The sequence below is a fragment of the Vipera berus genome (assembly GCF_964194415.1).
Source record: "Vipera berus genome assembly, chromosome: 2".
NCBI classification, from domain to species: domain Eukaryota; kingdom Metazoa; phylum Chordata; class Lepidosauria; order Squamata; family Viperidae; genus Vipera; species Vipera berus.
This window is the reverse complement of record NC_138203.1, coordinates 165,405,148-165,421,249: the sequence shown is the minus strand read 5'-3', so window position 1 is coordinate 165,421,249 and position 16,102 is coordinate 165,405,148.

The following is a 16,102-nucleotide window of genomic DNA, read 5'->3' as shown; positions in this document are numbered from 1 at the left end:
CCCCTCTGGTCCACAGAAAAAACCTATCTCCACAGAACTGGTCCTTGGTGCCCAAAAAGTTGGGGGCCTCTGGACTATGTCACTTAGATAATGAAACATCTGCAAACAAACCACCAAGGACTCCACATCAATAGAACATATATGTGTTCTGTACCAGCCTGCTACCGGCCTTGCAGAAAAGGCAACCCCTTTATAAACGGCAAGAGGCTGGAATACGTCTGCCAAATTTATTACAAAAACAAACAAAACACATACCAAGATACAGGAACTTTGAAACACTATCGGAGCGGTTGCTTTCAGCAAACCAGCCCTCCCCAAACATTCCCTTTATAAAGAGTTCAGGGCGTGGCCTCTCTTTGCCTCCTTCCGAGAAGCCCCACAGCCTTCCTCTGCTTGCTCCTACTTGACTGCCTCCTGCATCCGGCGTCCTTGAACAGGGCCAGCTGTGGGTCATCTTCATCCACACTGTCAGGCTCACACAGGTGGGTCTCCATGGTGACCAAGTGGGAGGGGCCTGCCTGAGGGCTATCATCAGCAAGATCTTCAACACCCCCCTCCTCCTCTGAGTCGTCGTCCGACCCAACTGCCGAACCCACAGGCTGACCCTGAATCACAACACTATCCCGCACCGCAGGGCCCTTCCCCCGGGGCTGCCGATCCGGATGCGGTCGGGATGGGAATTGTTCATGAAAAGCAGTCACCAACGCAGGGGCATGAACGGCGGTCGCGTCTTCCCAGGTGAAGTCCTCTGGTCCATAACCTTTCCATTCAATTAGGTACTGGAAACGACCTTTCAGCCAACGGGAATCCCTGATGCTGGCGACCTCGTACTCAGGGGTGCTGCCTCCATCACGAGGTCCTGATGGGGGAGGTTCCGCTTGGCGGAGTGGACAAGCCGGTTGCTCGGGGACCAACAGAGACCGATGAAAGACTGGGTGCACGCGCAGGGAACGTGGCAGAGTTAAGCGATAGGCGACCGGATTGATGACAGCCTCGACTGGGAACGGTCCTAAATATCGGTGATCTAACTTTCTCACCGGCCGTGTTGACGGTAGGTTCCTGGTGGACAACCAGACCCGATCCCCCACCGATAGTGGAGGCGTATCCCGTCTTGACCGATCAGCAAACCTTTTTTAATCGGCCTTGGCCTTCTCTAACTGACGTCGCACCAATCGATGGATCGCCTGTAACTCTGCCATGAAGTCGTTCGCTGCCGGCTCCGGTGAGTCCACGGGAGAAAGGGGGAAAAACCGGGGGTGATATCCCACATTGGCCAAGAACGGTGTCATCTGTGTGGAGGTGTGCTGCGAATTGTTGAATGCAAACTCAGCTATGGCCAGGTAGTCCACCCAACTGTTCTGCTGCAGATTGACGTAGCAGCGCAGATATTGTTCCAGAATACCGATGACCTTCTCGGTTCCCCCGTCAGTTTGAGGATGATGCGTGGACGAGAGGCAAATCTTGATATCCAACGCATGCATCAACTCCTCCCAGAAGCGTGCTGTAAACTGGGCCCCCCTATCAGAGACGACTCTATCAGGGAGGCCGTGCAGCCGAAACACCTGCTGAATGAACATACGACTAGTGGCACGGGCTGACGGTAAGCCGCGACAGGGGATGAAGTGCGCCATCTTGGTCAGCATGTCCACCACCACATACACTGTCGTAAAACCAGAGGATGGGGGTAAATCCGTCAGAAAGTCCATGGACACAGCCCCCCAGGGTCTTTTGGGTGTTGGCAAGGGCTGCAGTAATCCAGGCGGGGCCCCTGTCGCTGACTTGGCCTGCCTGCATGGGATGCAGGAGGTGACATAGGACTGGACGTCGTGTCGGACTCGGGGCCACCAGAAGGTACGGGAGACCAGGTTCAGGGTCTTGAACAGGCCAAAATGCCCCGCTGCCGGGTTATCGTGACACTGGCTGAGGATGAGTCCCCTGAGTGGCCCTCCTGGAACGTAGAGCCGGTCACGATAATACAAGAGTCCATCCGTGACCGTCCAAGGAGAATCTGGCCCCACCTCCTCCTTCCGCTGAGCCACCCACACCTCCTGCTGCTGTGCCTCCCGGATCCGAGCCCGTATATCAACCGGCTCCCGCACCGCAGCAAATGACTCGACGGGGATCACTGTCCTGGGCAGAAGCTTGTCTTCCACTCGGGAATATTCGGGCTTCCTGGACAGAGCATCCGCTCTTTGATTGTGCCCGCTAGGTATGTACCGAACCCGGAAGTCAAACCTCGCAAAGAAAAGAGACCACCGGATCTGGCGTTGGTTCAAATTCCGAGCGGTCTGCAGGCTTTCCAGATTCTTATGGTCCGTCCGGACCTCGATTTGATGCCGCGCTCCCTCCAGATGATGCCTCCAGGCCTCGAACGCCGCTTTGATGGCCAGCAGCTCCTTCTCCCAGATTGTATAATTGCGCTCCGAAGGGTTCGGTTTTCGTGAATGGTACGCGCAAGGGAAGAGGGTACCGCTGGGCGTCGTTGCCTGGAGTAGCACCGCCCCAATGGCAATGTCGGAGGCGTCCGCCTCCACAACAAACGGCCGTTGCGGGTCAGGATGCTTCAAGATGGGCTCCTTCATGAAGGCTTCCTTCAAAGTCTGGAAAGCCTGTTGTTCTGGTGCATTCCACTGGAACCGAGTCTTCTTCTGCAGCAGCCGGGTGAGGGGGGCTGTCAAGGCAGCAAACCCAGGGATGAAAGTTCGGTAATAGTTGGCAAATCCAAGAAGTCGCTGAACATCCTTCACGCGACGCGGGGGTTGCCAACTCTGCAAAGACTCAACCTTACTCGGCTCCATGGCGATGCCCTCAGGAGAAATGCGGTGACCCAGGAAATCGATGGTCACCCGGTAGAACTGGCACTTCTCCAACTTGGCAAACAGCCGATGTTCTCAGAGTCGCTGCAGGACCTGATGGAGATGCTGATGGTGCACCTCACGTGACGGGGAGTAGATCAGGATGTCGTCCAAGTAGATCACGACAAACTGATCCAACAAATCCCGGAAAATGTCATTCATGAAATGCTGAAACACAGCGGGGGCGTTGGTCAGGCCAAACGGCATCACCGTGTACTCAAAATGTCCATAGCGAGTACCAAACGCCGTCTTCCACTCATCACCCGGCCGAACCCTGACGAGGTTGTAAGCTCCACGCAGGTCCAGTTTCGTGAAGATCTTAGCCTCCCGGAGTCGGTCCAAGAGTTCGGGGATGAGGGGCAGCGGGTAACGGTTGCACACCGTGATGGCGTTGAGTTTTCTGTAATCGCAGCAAAGCCGTAATTCGCCCGACTTCTTTTTGACGAAGAGCACGGGTGCAGACACTGGCGAGGACGAGGGCCGGATGAAACCGCGAGCCAAATTCTTCTCCAGAAAGTCCCGCAATGCAGCCAACTCGGGGTCCGACATGGAGTACAAACGCCCCACTGGGAGAGGCGCATCAGGGACTAAATCAATGGGGCAGTCATAGGGCCTGTGCGGGGGTAATTGATCCGCCTCTGTCTCGCTGAACACATCAGCAAAGTTGGACAGTTCAGGAGGCAAGGAAACCCCTGGGAAACCCTCCACCTGGCCGGCACAGATATGGCGGGAGTGGTCCACGCACTGCAAGCTTGGGAAGGTGACCAAGTTCTGTGACCAATAGATCTGTGGGTCATGCGCCCGGAGCCACGCCAGTCCCAAGACCACGGGGAAGTGCAGGTCTGAGGTGATATAGAACTGGATGGCCTCCACATGGGAACTGATGGCCATACATAATGGTTGCGTGGCGGCCGTAATTGGCCCAGACAGGAGCACTCGACCATCGATAGTCTCCACTAACATGGGCGGATCCACCGGGCACTGGGGAACAGCCCATTTGGCCACAAATGCTGAGTCCATAAAATTTGTGGTGGCCCCAGAGTCAATTAAGGCATGGACTGGAATCCCCTCTGGCTTGCCAGGAAGGATCAGACATGCCTCCAATATCAGATGCCGTGGAGGTCCACAGGCAGCATCGGAAAGACGTCGCTCAGTGTTGTTGTGGGACGCCCGATCTATCACACCGTCTAGATCGGGCTCGGGGCGTTTCCCGACAGAAAAGTAGGGGACTTTCTCGGGGAAGACTCGATCACTGATGCCCGCTGTCGCTTCTTTGGGCAAAAAGCAGCCAAATGTCCAGGGTCCCCACAGTAAAAACACAACCCCCCCGATCGTCGTCTGTTCATTTCAGTCACCGATAGACGAGACCTGGCGGCACCCAGCTCCATTGGCTCCTCCCTTTGAACTGGGGGCTCACGCACAACAGGGGCGGCAGGGGTCTGTGGGGTGGCACGGCGACTCCTTCGCTGCTGCAACCGAGCATCGATCCGCAGGCAGAGATGGATCAGCTCATTCAGGTCTGAGGGAATATCCACACGGGCCAGCTCATCCAACATCTCCTCCGACAATCCATCCTGGAAGGCACCCACGAGCGCAGCCTCATTCCAGGCGGAATCCTGGCTAAGCAGCCGGAAATCGCTGATATAGCCCTGTAGGGGGCGTTGACCCTGCCTCAGAGCTTTCAGACGTCGAGTAGCAGTCTGCATCTTAATAGGGTCCTCATACATCAGACGCATATGATCACAAAACCCCACAAAGTTGTCCAACAATGGGCTAGGTTGAGCCAGCAGAGGCGTGCCCCAACGAGCTGCATCACCCGAAAGAAGGCTTAACACAAACCCCACCTTATCCCGGTCAGTGGGGAAATCAGCTGCTCTCACGCTGATAAAGAGCTGGCATTGTCCCAGGAAAGCAGGAAACAGTTCTGGAGTGCCTGTAAATTTATCTGGCATTGCAACTTGGCATTTTCTCCTGGGTGGGGGTGCAGCATGAACCTGAGCTTGCAGTTGAGCCACCTGAGCTGCCAGCAAAGTGAGTTGCTGGGTGAGCTGGGCATTCTCAGCACGTAGCTGCTCCATAATATTAGTAAGGGGTGGGTGGCTGAAAGCAAACTGTTCTGTACCAGCCTGCTACCGGCCTTGCAGAAAAGGCAACCCCTTTATAAACGGCAAGAGGCTGGAATACGTCTGCCAAATTTATTACAAAAACAAACAAAACACATACCAAGATACAGGAACTTTGAAACACTATCGGAGCGGTTGCTTTCAGCAAACCAGCCCTCCCCAAACATTCCCTTTATAAAGAGTTCAGGGCGTGGCCTCTCTTTGCCTCCTTCCGAGAAGCCCCACAGCCTTCCTCTGCTTGCTCCTACTTGACTGCCTCCTGCGTCGGGCGTCCTCGAACAGGGCCAGCTGTGGGTCATCTTCATCCACACTGTCAGGCTCACACAGCTGGGTCTCCATGGTGACCAAGTGGGAGGGGCCTGCCTGAGGGCTATCATCAGCAAGATCTTCAACACCCCCCTCCTCCTCTGAGTCGTCGTCCGACCCAACTGCCGAACCCACAGGCTGACCCTGAATCACAACACTATGTTAGTATGAGAACCTGCAATAAACCCAGCTTGCCCCCACTTTTACACCAACAGCCTAACTATAGGCACCAACAACCACACAAACACGATTAGTGGTTTCTTTACTTATTCTTTCTCTAATGTGAGATATGACATCATCTGCCAGCAATGTCCCTATGGATTCTGCAAAGGACAAACAATCCAATTTGCAAAATATACAGTATATATATATAAATTACACAAGCTTAACATCAATATTCAAGGACAAAGTAAGAGCATTTAAATCTCTCAGGACATCCATTGCAGATCTCAGATGGACTATTTTGGAAAAATGAGACATAACTAATATGTTAATTATTCAGTAAGAGATTGCTGAACTCAAATACATCAAAGTATTTTAGAGATCTCAAAGGGTCTCAACAAACACAATGGATTTTTAACACATTATCATTCTTAATTGATAAGGCGCTTGTAATCAGTCTTACCCCTTCATGGATTACTGCCTTGTCGTGGCAAAGGGGCTTGCGTAATTCAGTGAAGCTATGAGCTATGCCGTGCAGGGCCACCCAAGACGGAAAGGTCATAGCAGAGAGTTCTGACAAAACGTGAGCCACTGGAGAAGGAAATGGCAACCCACTCCAGTATCTTTGCCATGAAAACCCCATGGACAGTACCAAAAGGCAAAAAGATATGACGCTGGAAGATGAGCCCCTCAGGTCGGAAGGCATCCAATATGCTACTGGGGAAGAGCAGAGGGCTAGTAGTAGTAGCGCCAGAAAGAATGAAGCGACTGGGCCAAAGCCGAAAGGACGCTCAGCTGTGGATGTATCTGGTGGTGAAAGGAAAGTCCGATGCTGTAAAGATTTTTTCTCCATAGGAACCTGGAATGTAAGATCCATGAATCAAGGAAAGCTGGATGTGGTGAAACAAGAGATGACAAGACTGAACATCGACATCTTAGGAATCAGTGAACTAAAATGGACAGGAATGTGTGAATTTAATTCAGATGACCATCAGGTATACTACTGCGGGCAAGAATCCCTCAGAAGAAATGGAGTAGCCTTCATAGTCAATAAAAGAGTAGGAAAAGCAATATTGGGATACAATCCCCAAAATGACAGAATGATCTCAGTTTGAATCCAAGGCAAACCATTCAATGTCACAGTAGTCGAAGTCTATGCCCCAACCACCAGTGCTGAAGAGGATGAAATTGACCAGTTCTATGAAGCCCTACAGCACCTTATAGAACTAAAACCAAAAAATGATGTCCTTATCATCATGGGGGATTGGAATGCTAAAGTAGGAAGCCAAAAGATAACCGGAATAACAGGCAAGTTTGGCCTTGGAGTACAAAATGAAGCAGGGCACAGGCTGATAGAATTTTGTCAAGAGAATACGATGGTCATAGCAAACACTCTTTTCCAACAACCCAAGAGACGGCTTTACACATGGACATCACCAGACGGTCAACACAGAAATCAGATTGACTATATGCTCTGCAGCCAAAGATGGAGAAGCTCTATACAGTCAGTAAAAACAAGACCAGGAGCTGACTGTGGCTCAGACCATGAGCTTCTCGTTGCAAAGTTTAGGCTTAAACTGAAGAAAGTAGAGAAAAGCACTAGGCCACTCAGGTATGAATTAAATCACATCCCTGTTGAATATACAGTAGAGGTGACAAATAGATTTAAGGAATTAGATCTGATAGAGTGCCTGAAGAACTATGGACAGAGGTTCGCAACGGTGTACAACAGGTAGCAACTAAAACCATCCCAAAGAAAAAGAAATGCAAGAAAGCAAAATGGCTATCTGAGGAAGCTTTGAAAATAGCTGAGGAAAGGAAGGAAGCGAAAAGCAGATTTGCAGCTTGTCAGGGGCGCTCAGAGGCTGCCCAACTTTACTCCAGAATTTTGGGGTTGAAAAGCAGAGGGGCAGCCCCACGTTTGCAGGCCTGGTGGCACCTGCTGGAAAACCTCCTGCTCCCTCCCCCCCTGCAGCTACCTCCTTCGGAGCCTTCCTGATCCCAACAGGCCTGCTGGCCTGGTGGCAGGCAAGAGCGCAAGGTGAGCTGTGCTTTGCAGGACAACACTGGCAGATCTATGCTGGCAGGCCCGTTGGAATCAGGACAGCTCCAAAGGAGGCAGCTGGGGGGGGGGGAGAAGCAAGAGGGGCACAGTGGCTGGGCTGCCTTCTGGCCTGCTGGATTGGCTTTTTCCTTTGCTTGGGGGCATATGGCCTGACCCTGGCTGAAATGCAAATCTCTCTCTAAGCTGAATGCCTCTACCTTTGTGGCCATGCAGTTCTGAAATCGATGGGCTGCTGCTGGGGAGGAGAATCAGAACAAGACAAAACAAGCGTAGTCCATCATGGTTTATTGATTGCAAAGTTTTCCTTAGGTTTTCCTATCCCTTCCTGGGCTCTTAAAATCACATTGGCAAGGTCTGTACTGAACAGCTGGCTGCGAACAACTCAACTGGATTTTAACCTAGCCCAGGGGTCAGCAACCCAAAACAGCAAAGGAGCCACTCAGAACCGGTTCTGTCATACACACAAAAAAGTGGGAGCCGCAAAATGTGCACGCGCATGTGGGCATGCATGTGGGCACGCATGCGCATGCGCAGAACAAGCAAAAACATACACCACCCCTACACCCACACCGCATCCTGAGCCGCACGCACCTGTCGCTGCCCAGTGCCGCCAGCTTACACGGGGGGGGAGGGACGGACTCGCAGGCGACGGGCACTGGGTTGCTGCGGCGCCTTCTGCCTGGGCGCTGCCAGAGCCACCTGAATGCCCTGCCCCTCTCCCGGGACCTCCAAACCTCTGCGTTTGATGAATGCAGCAGCTCTTCAAACCGCCGCTGCCCCATTTGCAGAGCTGTTGCATTCCTCCGTGTTTGAAAGAAAGTAAAAGAAACACGGACGAACGCAGCAGCTGTGCAAAGAGGATGGTAGCAGTTTGGAGAGTGCGCGCGCACTCTCTCTCTCTTCCCGTCAGCCGGCTCTGGTGGGGCTGCCTGCCATCCTCTCTTTGCTCGGCTCTGCTCTGCCCAGCTCGCCTCCGCCTCCCTCGCCCACCATTACCTCAGGCAACATCCTCGCTAGTCTGGAGGAGGCCACTGGAGCGGGGGTTTTAACGCCTCGCCCCCTCCCTTATCCTTCTCTCTCTCTTCCCCGCCGCCGCCAAAGAGAGAAAGAGAGAGAGAGAGAACTTCAATCTGCGCGTGCCACTTCTTCCCCGTCCCGCCAAAAGCGCCCGAGCAGAGCGACGGCGCTCCGTCCCAACCACCCCAGGACTAGCACCGGCGGAGATTCCCGCAGCGCCTCGCTCCTCCGCAGACTGAGGAGGGCCTGACTAGGCACTCCCTGCCCAGAGTGGAGCGGAGGCGGCCATGGCGGGGATTTTAGCGCACGGGTCCAAGCAGTCCCACGCTGGTCCAAACAGCAAAGGGAGAGGCGAGATGTAGCAGCAGCAGCCCCGGCGAGCTCCTGCCGCCTCCCCTCATAGGAAGGGGAGGGCATATCGCCCCTTCTCCCTGCCGGGGCTGCTAGCCACGACAGGGAGAAGGAAGGGGGGACACGCCTTCTCCCTCGCCGGGGCTGCTAGCCTCGGCGAGGAGAAGGAAGGGGGGGGAAACGAGCCTTCTCCCCCTCGGAGCTGCTAGCCTCAGCGAGGAGAAGGAAGGGGGGGAAACGAGCCTTCTCCCCATCGGAGCTGCTAGCCTCAGCGAGGAGAAGGAAGGGGGGGGGGAAACGAGCCTTCTCCCCATCGGGGCTGCTAGCCTCAGCGAGGAGAAGGAAGGGGGGGGAAACGAGCCTTCTCCCCATCGGGGCTGCTAGCCTCAGCGAGGAGAAGGAAGGGGGGGGGAATGAGCCTTCTCTCCACCGGGGCTGCTAGCCTCGGCGAGGAGAAGGAAGGGGGGGGAAACGAGCCTTCTCCCCATCGGGGCTGCTATCCTCGGTGAGGAGAAGGAAGGGGGGGAAACGAGCCTTCTCGTCGGAGCTTCTAGCCATGGCGAGGAGAAGGGGAGGCAACCCTAACCCTACCCCCACACCACAAACGAAGAGGTGGCGAAGGCAGCAGATATGCAAGCCTCCGCCACCCCACCCTACTCACCTTTTTAGTTCTCCCGTCTCTTCCTCCACTCTGCCAAGTGCAGTTAAAAAAACAAAGAGGTTTGTGGGCGGACCCACAAACGGTTTGTGGGCAGTCCCACAAACCAACCAATCAATTTAAACTTTTCAAGTTTTTTTGTGAGAAGTTTAAATTGATTAAATTTTTTTAGTGCCACTTTTTCCCCCCAAAAGTAAACATGGCAGAGGGAGGAGGCCTGGGAGCCGCATGGGACGGCTCAAAGAGCCGCATGTGGCTCCAGAGCCGCGGGTTGCCGACCTGTGGCCTAGCCCCTTGTGCAATCCCAGGCCACATTCTGGAGGTAACAGGATGTAGTAACAGGAGAGAGCTGCAAAATGGATTATTTATTGTTGCCTTTAGTAACAATAACTATCTGCAGGCTATGAACTTTCCTTTCCCCCTTGGGAAAAGAATTCAGGAGTGCTAGATTTATTTTTCCTGCTTACAGTATACCTTGTGGGTTTTTAAGGAGCTTATGAGAAAAAGATGTGTCTGAAAATTAAAGGATGTATGGACTGAGTTGTGAGACAGGGAAGGGAAGTACATGGACTTATGCACTTCCAGTTGCTGACAGGTGTGCTACTAATATTCTGACTGGACACCTGCATGCTCTCAGGGCCCAAAGATCATTCTTCATAGGGTGGTATTGTGGATTAACTAAATTTTTCTGGGTTCTGATTTTAAGGTGAGTATCCTGAGCTATGGAGGCCTTTGATCTTCCTCTTAAATACATAATAATAAAGTAATGAGAACTAAAGGCTGAAAGGGAAGGCAGATTAGAAAGAACAAGACCTTTTGGGGTTTTCAATTCCCTTCCCTTAATAAGGTTTGCTTTTCCTTCCTAACATCAATAAAGATGGTTTTCCCAGAAAATATGTGAAGCGCTGTAATTAGTGGTTTAACTATGTTTTCTTTTTGGCTGTGTTTTAATTTATATATAATGTACAGTATGTTTAACTGAAGAGGGCTTGGAGAGGTAGAAGTGGCCAATATGGAGGCTGCACCTTGTTCTCCAGATCTCTGTCTCCCCTGCAGATCTCTGGAGAAGAGGAGAGGGTGGCGGGAGAGCTGCGTGAGGGAAGGCTTTCCCCAACAAGCCAGCATCCTTACCACCCACAATTGGAAGTGGGAAGGACCGGCCTCCCTTGTGCAGGACCCGGGAGTGCTGCTCTCCTGCCACCTCCTCTTGCTCTCCAGAGGTCTGTCAAGATAGAAGTTGGAGGATGAAACTGTAGGCAACTATTTTTCAAGATGTCTTAATGAATCTTACAAATGAGGTATAGGCATTGTTGTGTAGTGGGTTCTGGAGAGCAGGAAGGACGCCGAGACGATGAGTACAACATAACAGCTCTTTATTTGGTGGAAGTGACTGTACTGGGGAATAGGGGCTAACAGCACTCTTATATATATCTGGCCAGTACCTGGCCAGGTACTCAACCAACCAATCGGATTTAACCTCTGTTTCCCGCCAAAAATGCTTCCCGCCAAAACAGTTACAGTTCAACGCCGCCTGGTGGTGACTCTTATACAAGCTTTAGGTGTTCCAATAAAGCCTAATACATAACAGGCATGATGCTAAGGTCTCTAATTCTCCTGTATCTCCTTTCAAGATTTCCACAAGCAGACACTTTGCCCAGTTTTCTGGAAAAAAGAGAAACCCAGTTCATCTGTAGCAAGTACACTATCTGCCAGAACTCCAGCTCTCATCACAAAGCCTCGTCTGCAGTGTGGAAAAGAAAACAAAGATAGATGGATGATGATAGATAGGGAATGATAGATGTAGATGTAGATATAGATAGATAGATAGATAGATAGATAGATAGATAGATAGATAGATAGATAGATAGATAGATAGATAGATAGATAGATAGATATTTAGATAGATAGATAGATAGATAGATAGATAGATAGATAGATAGATAGATAGATAGATAGATAGATAGATAGATATAGATATTTAGATAGATAGATAGATAGATAGATAGATAGATAGATAGATAGATAGATAGATAGATGATAGATAGATAGGTAGATGATAGATAGATAGATAGATAGATATTTAGATAGATAGATAGATAGATAGATAGATAGATAGATAGATAGATAGATAGATAGATATTTAGATAGATAGATAGATAGATAGATAGATAGATAGATAGATAGATAGATAGATAGGTAGATGATAGATAGATAGATAGATAGATAGATAGATAGATAGATAGATATTTAGATAGATAGATAGATAGATAGATGATAGATAGATATGGATAGATAGATAGATAGATAGATAGATAGATAGATATTTAGATAGATAGATAGATAGATAGATAGATAGATAGATAGATAGATAGATGATAGATAGATAGATAGATAGATAGATGATAGATAGATAGATAGATAGATAGATAGATAGATAGATAGATAGATAGATAGATTTCTTACGTTTTGCATTCAGGTTTCTGGTTTAAACTGGTCAGATGACTTCTGCTACAACTGATGACTTCTTCCCTGTTCCCAGAAAACACCGAAAATATATAAATTGCTTTTCTATATGTCAAATTCTGAGCCATCAGCTTGAGTACATTACATAATATTCAACTTCATTGTTACTCCCCTCCCATTACTTTACATTCTGTTTATTCCTTTGTTTCCTGTCTTTTAAACTGAACCATACTTGAACTAGTTTCTAACATCTTTTGACAAGGAAGTATAGATATAGACATTACGACAGTTGCGGTCTGTATTACAGAATAAAGGATTTTAAAATATGCTTAGGTGATGTTTAGTTTTTAAATATTTTATTAGTTGTTAAATGATTCATTTGAGTTTGGCACTTTTGATTCCATTTTACTGACTCATTTCCTACTGCAAAGGGCAGAAAAATATTTGCTACCATTAGGGGCTACTGATATAATAGCCTCACAATGGTAGAAAGTCCTAGAGAAAAAAGCTGAAAGTCAGAAACAGCAGACTTTTAAATGCAGAACTCATTATATATAATATTTTTCATATACAATTTCAAGATTCACTTATTTAAGACTGTGAAAACCAAACAGTGATATGTTAGCGAGCATAAGAAGAAGTCTTAACTCACATTTTGCATGAAAAAAGAAAAAGTCCCAAGATTTCTGCAATACAATGTTCAAACTATCTTAATGTATATCTTACTGCTGAAAATGCCAGTCTGCTGACCAAAAAGATGGTCCCATCGTCATGATCCTGAAGGACCATTGCCACATTTTCATTGCCATCAAAGAAATGCAGAGATTACTATATTGAAGTCCTTAGCTAAGTAATGTGTTCAGGGATATTGGTAGCATGGTTTGCTCACCTGATATGACCAATGTGTCCCAAAATGATGTTCTCAAATTGTACTGGATTAAGTAACTTGATGACCTCCAAATAATTTGGATTGGATAACAACTACCATAGTCCCAAACAGGATGTCTGTGTTCATTGTACAGTGGAGGACAGTGAAAATCAGGCAGAATATAAGAATTTTTGATGTTCTCATTTTTTTTAAAAAAATGTATTAAAGATTGTAATTGCAATCCATACATACACATGTGTGTATTGTTGCTGCTATTGCTCAGTCGCTAAGTCATGTCTGCCTCTTCACAACTCCATGGATCAAAGCATGTCAGGCCCCCCATCCTCCACTGTCTCCCTAAGTCTGCCCAAACTCATACCCGCTGCCTTGATAACACTATCTGTCTCATCCTCTGCTGTCCCCTTCTCCTTTTGCCTTCAATCTTTCCCAACATCAGGATCTTTCCTAATGAGTTCTCTCTTCTCATTAGGTGGCCAGATTATTTGACAGGAAACGTGATTAGATGAACTAGTTCTACTTTATTATAAGGCTACATTAACAAAATCTTGCAAAATCTTGTTTCAGACCGGGGCACAGCACGGAGACGGCATTGGTCGCGCTGGTGAATGATCTCTGGCGGGCCCGAGATAGAGGTTATTCTTCTGTCCTGGTCCTATTAGATCTATCAGCGGCTTTTGATACCATCGACCATGGTATCTTACTGCGTCGTCTTGAGGGGCTGGGAGTGGGAGGCACCGTTCTGCGTTGGTTCTCCTCCTACCTCTCGGACCGTTCGCAGACGGTGTTGGCAGGAGGGCAGAGGTCAAGCCCTAGGCCTCTTAATTGTGGAGTGCCTCAGGGTTCGGTGCTCTCGCCCCTCCTGTTCAACATCTATATGAAGCCGCTGGGAGAGATCATCCGTAGCTTCGGGGTGAAATATCATCAATATGCTGATGATACCCAGCTATTCATCTCCACCCCGAACCAACCCAGTGATGCCCTCGATGTGATGTCCCGTTGTCTGGAAGCGGTACAGATTTGGATGGGAGAAAACAGGCTTCGACTCAACCCGGCCAAGACTGAGTGGCTGTACATACCGTCATCTCGTTTAGTCCAAGAGGTTCCATCTCTGACTATAGGAGGAGAGATGTTACCTCCCATTGATAAAGCACGCAATCTGGGCGTCCTCCTAGATTCACGACTCAGTTTTGAAGATCACATGGGAACCGTGGCTAGGGGGGCATTTGCCCAGATTCGTCTTATATACCAATTACGCCCCTTTTTGGACCGAGATGCCCTACGTACAGTCACCCACGCACTCGTTACCTCCCGTATTGATTACTGTAATGCTCTCTACATGGGGCTGCCCTTAAAGACCACCCGGAGGCTTCAGCTGGTGCAGAATGCAGCTGCGCGGGTTGTGATGGGAGCTTCCCGATACTCCCATATTACACCCCTCCTGCGGGAGCTGCATTGGCTACCAGTTGCCCTCCGGGTGAGATTTAAGGTGCTGGTACTTACCTTTAAAGCCCTACATGGCTTAGGTCCGGGATACTTGCAGGACCATCTGCTGCCGGGAACAAATTCCCATCGTCCAGTACGCTCACACAGAGAAGGCCTCCTCAGGGTACCGTCAGCTAGGCAATGTCGGCTGGCGACCCCCAGGGGGAGGGCCTTCTCTGTGGGAGCACCAACCCTATGGAATCAGCTCCCCCCTGAGCTTCGGATAGCCCAAAACCTCCAATCCTTTCGCCGCGGCCTCAAAACACACCTGTTCCACCAAGCTGACCTAGACTGACAGGCATCTTAATTAATTTATATTTAGTATTTTTAATTCATTTTTAAATTCTCTAATTTTTTATTGCACTGATGTTCTCAATTTCATTTATCTTGATTTATGCACTTATTATATGTTTTATTGTGAGCCGCCCTGAGTCCTTCAGGAGATAGGGCGGGATATAAATCCCATCAATAAATAAATAAATAAATAAGTCTGAAAGTACAAAGTTCCATCCGTAGAAGCAAACATTGCTACAGACATTGTTGAAATTAACTTCTGATTCCATGTTTTGAAAGAATCCTTCAGTATTTCCAATGTAATAATATTTTGTGTCATCCTGTAATTGTTAACCAAACTTCCCTCTAGTGTCCTATTTTTGCAATTGACTTCCCTACTTGTTCAAAATAAGTAGACATTTCCATGGGAAGAATTGTTATACTTAATTCCAAAACCTAAATATCTAATTTATGGGGACCCTTAATCAGTTTATAACTTTCTAAAATAAAAATTTTAATTAGTTTTGTGCTGCTTGTTTCAATCTTTTTAAGTTCTTAAGCTTGTAGGTAAAATTTTATTTCATTGAAAACTGAAAGTAGACTCATCTAGACTTATTGATCCGAAGATTTCTAATAGCCATAAAGTGTAATAAGCAATTTGGGAATGTGATTAGAAAAGGAAGTATGTGAACTCAGTGTCCTTTTAAAAGCTTCACCTGCAGTTTGAGCAAGACAGCTATTCCCTCTTCTCCCAGTGGTCAAAAACGGTTGGAGACTTCTATTTTGTGGTCATCTCATGAGGAGAAACTGTCTGGAGCACTTGTGGGAAATCTCCCATTCTCTTTTTGTTTGGAGCAATTCAAAGAGCTGATCTACTTACTGGCTTCTTCACTGCTGTTGTCAGCCGCATTTTTTTTTTGCAGACCCATCTTCAGTCTGCCATTTCTTCCTCCAGAAATAAAGTGTGTTGGGTGTTCCAGTAAACATTATAGGTCTAACCCAAGGCTAGGAAACTATTCTTCTCAGTGTACATTTTTGGTGTCAAAGGGAGGCAATGGGTAGAGATGTTATGCTACCCAAGGTTTGGGGGGGTTACATGTATATGTGCTTTATATATTTGTAAATATATTGGGATTAATCAATAGTTTATACAGCTTTACAAAAATATTACAAAATGGGCAAGAAGCCACATATTTATTAGCTGATGCTTTGCTACCAAAATCTTGATATCTGAAGGAACCACGTGTGGGCCTTACAGGTTGTCCAGCCTTGGATTAGCCAATAGCCAGGTGGGTAAGATTCAGGGGAGCTAATGTAAAAAACAGAGTGCCATTGTCTATGGCTGATCTTTAGATCCTTAACCCTGTGGTAGCCATTCCAGTTTGGCAGTGATCATGCATCCAGGGCTCATATCGTCTCACCCCTTTGCTATGTTGCTTGAACCATTTTAAGGAAAGG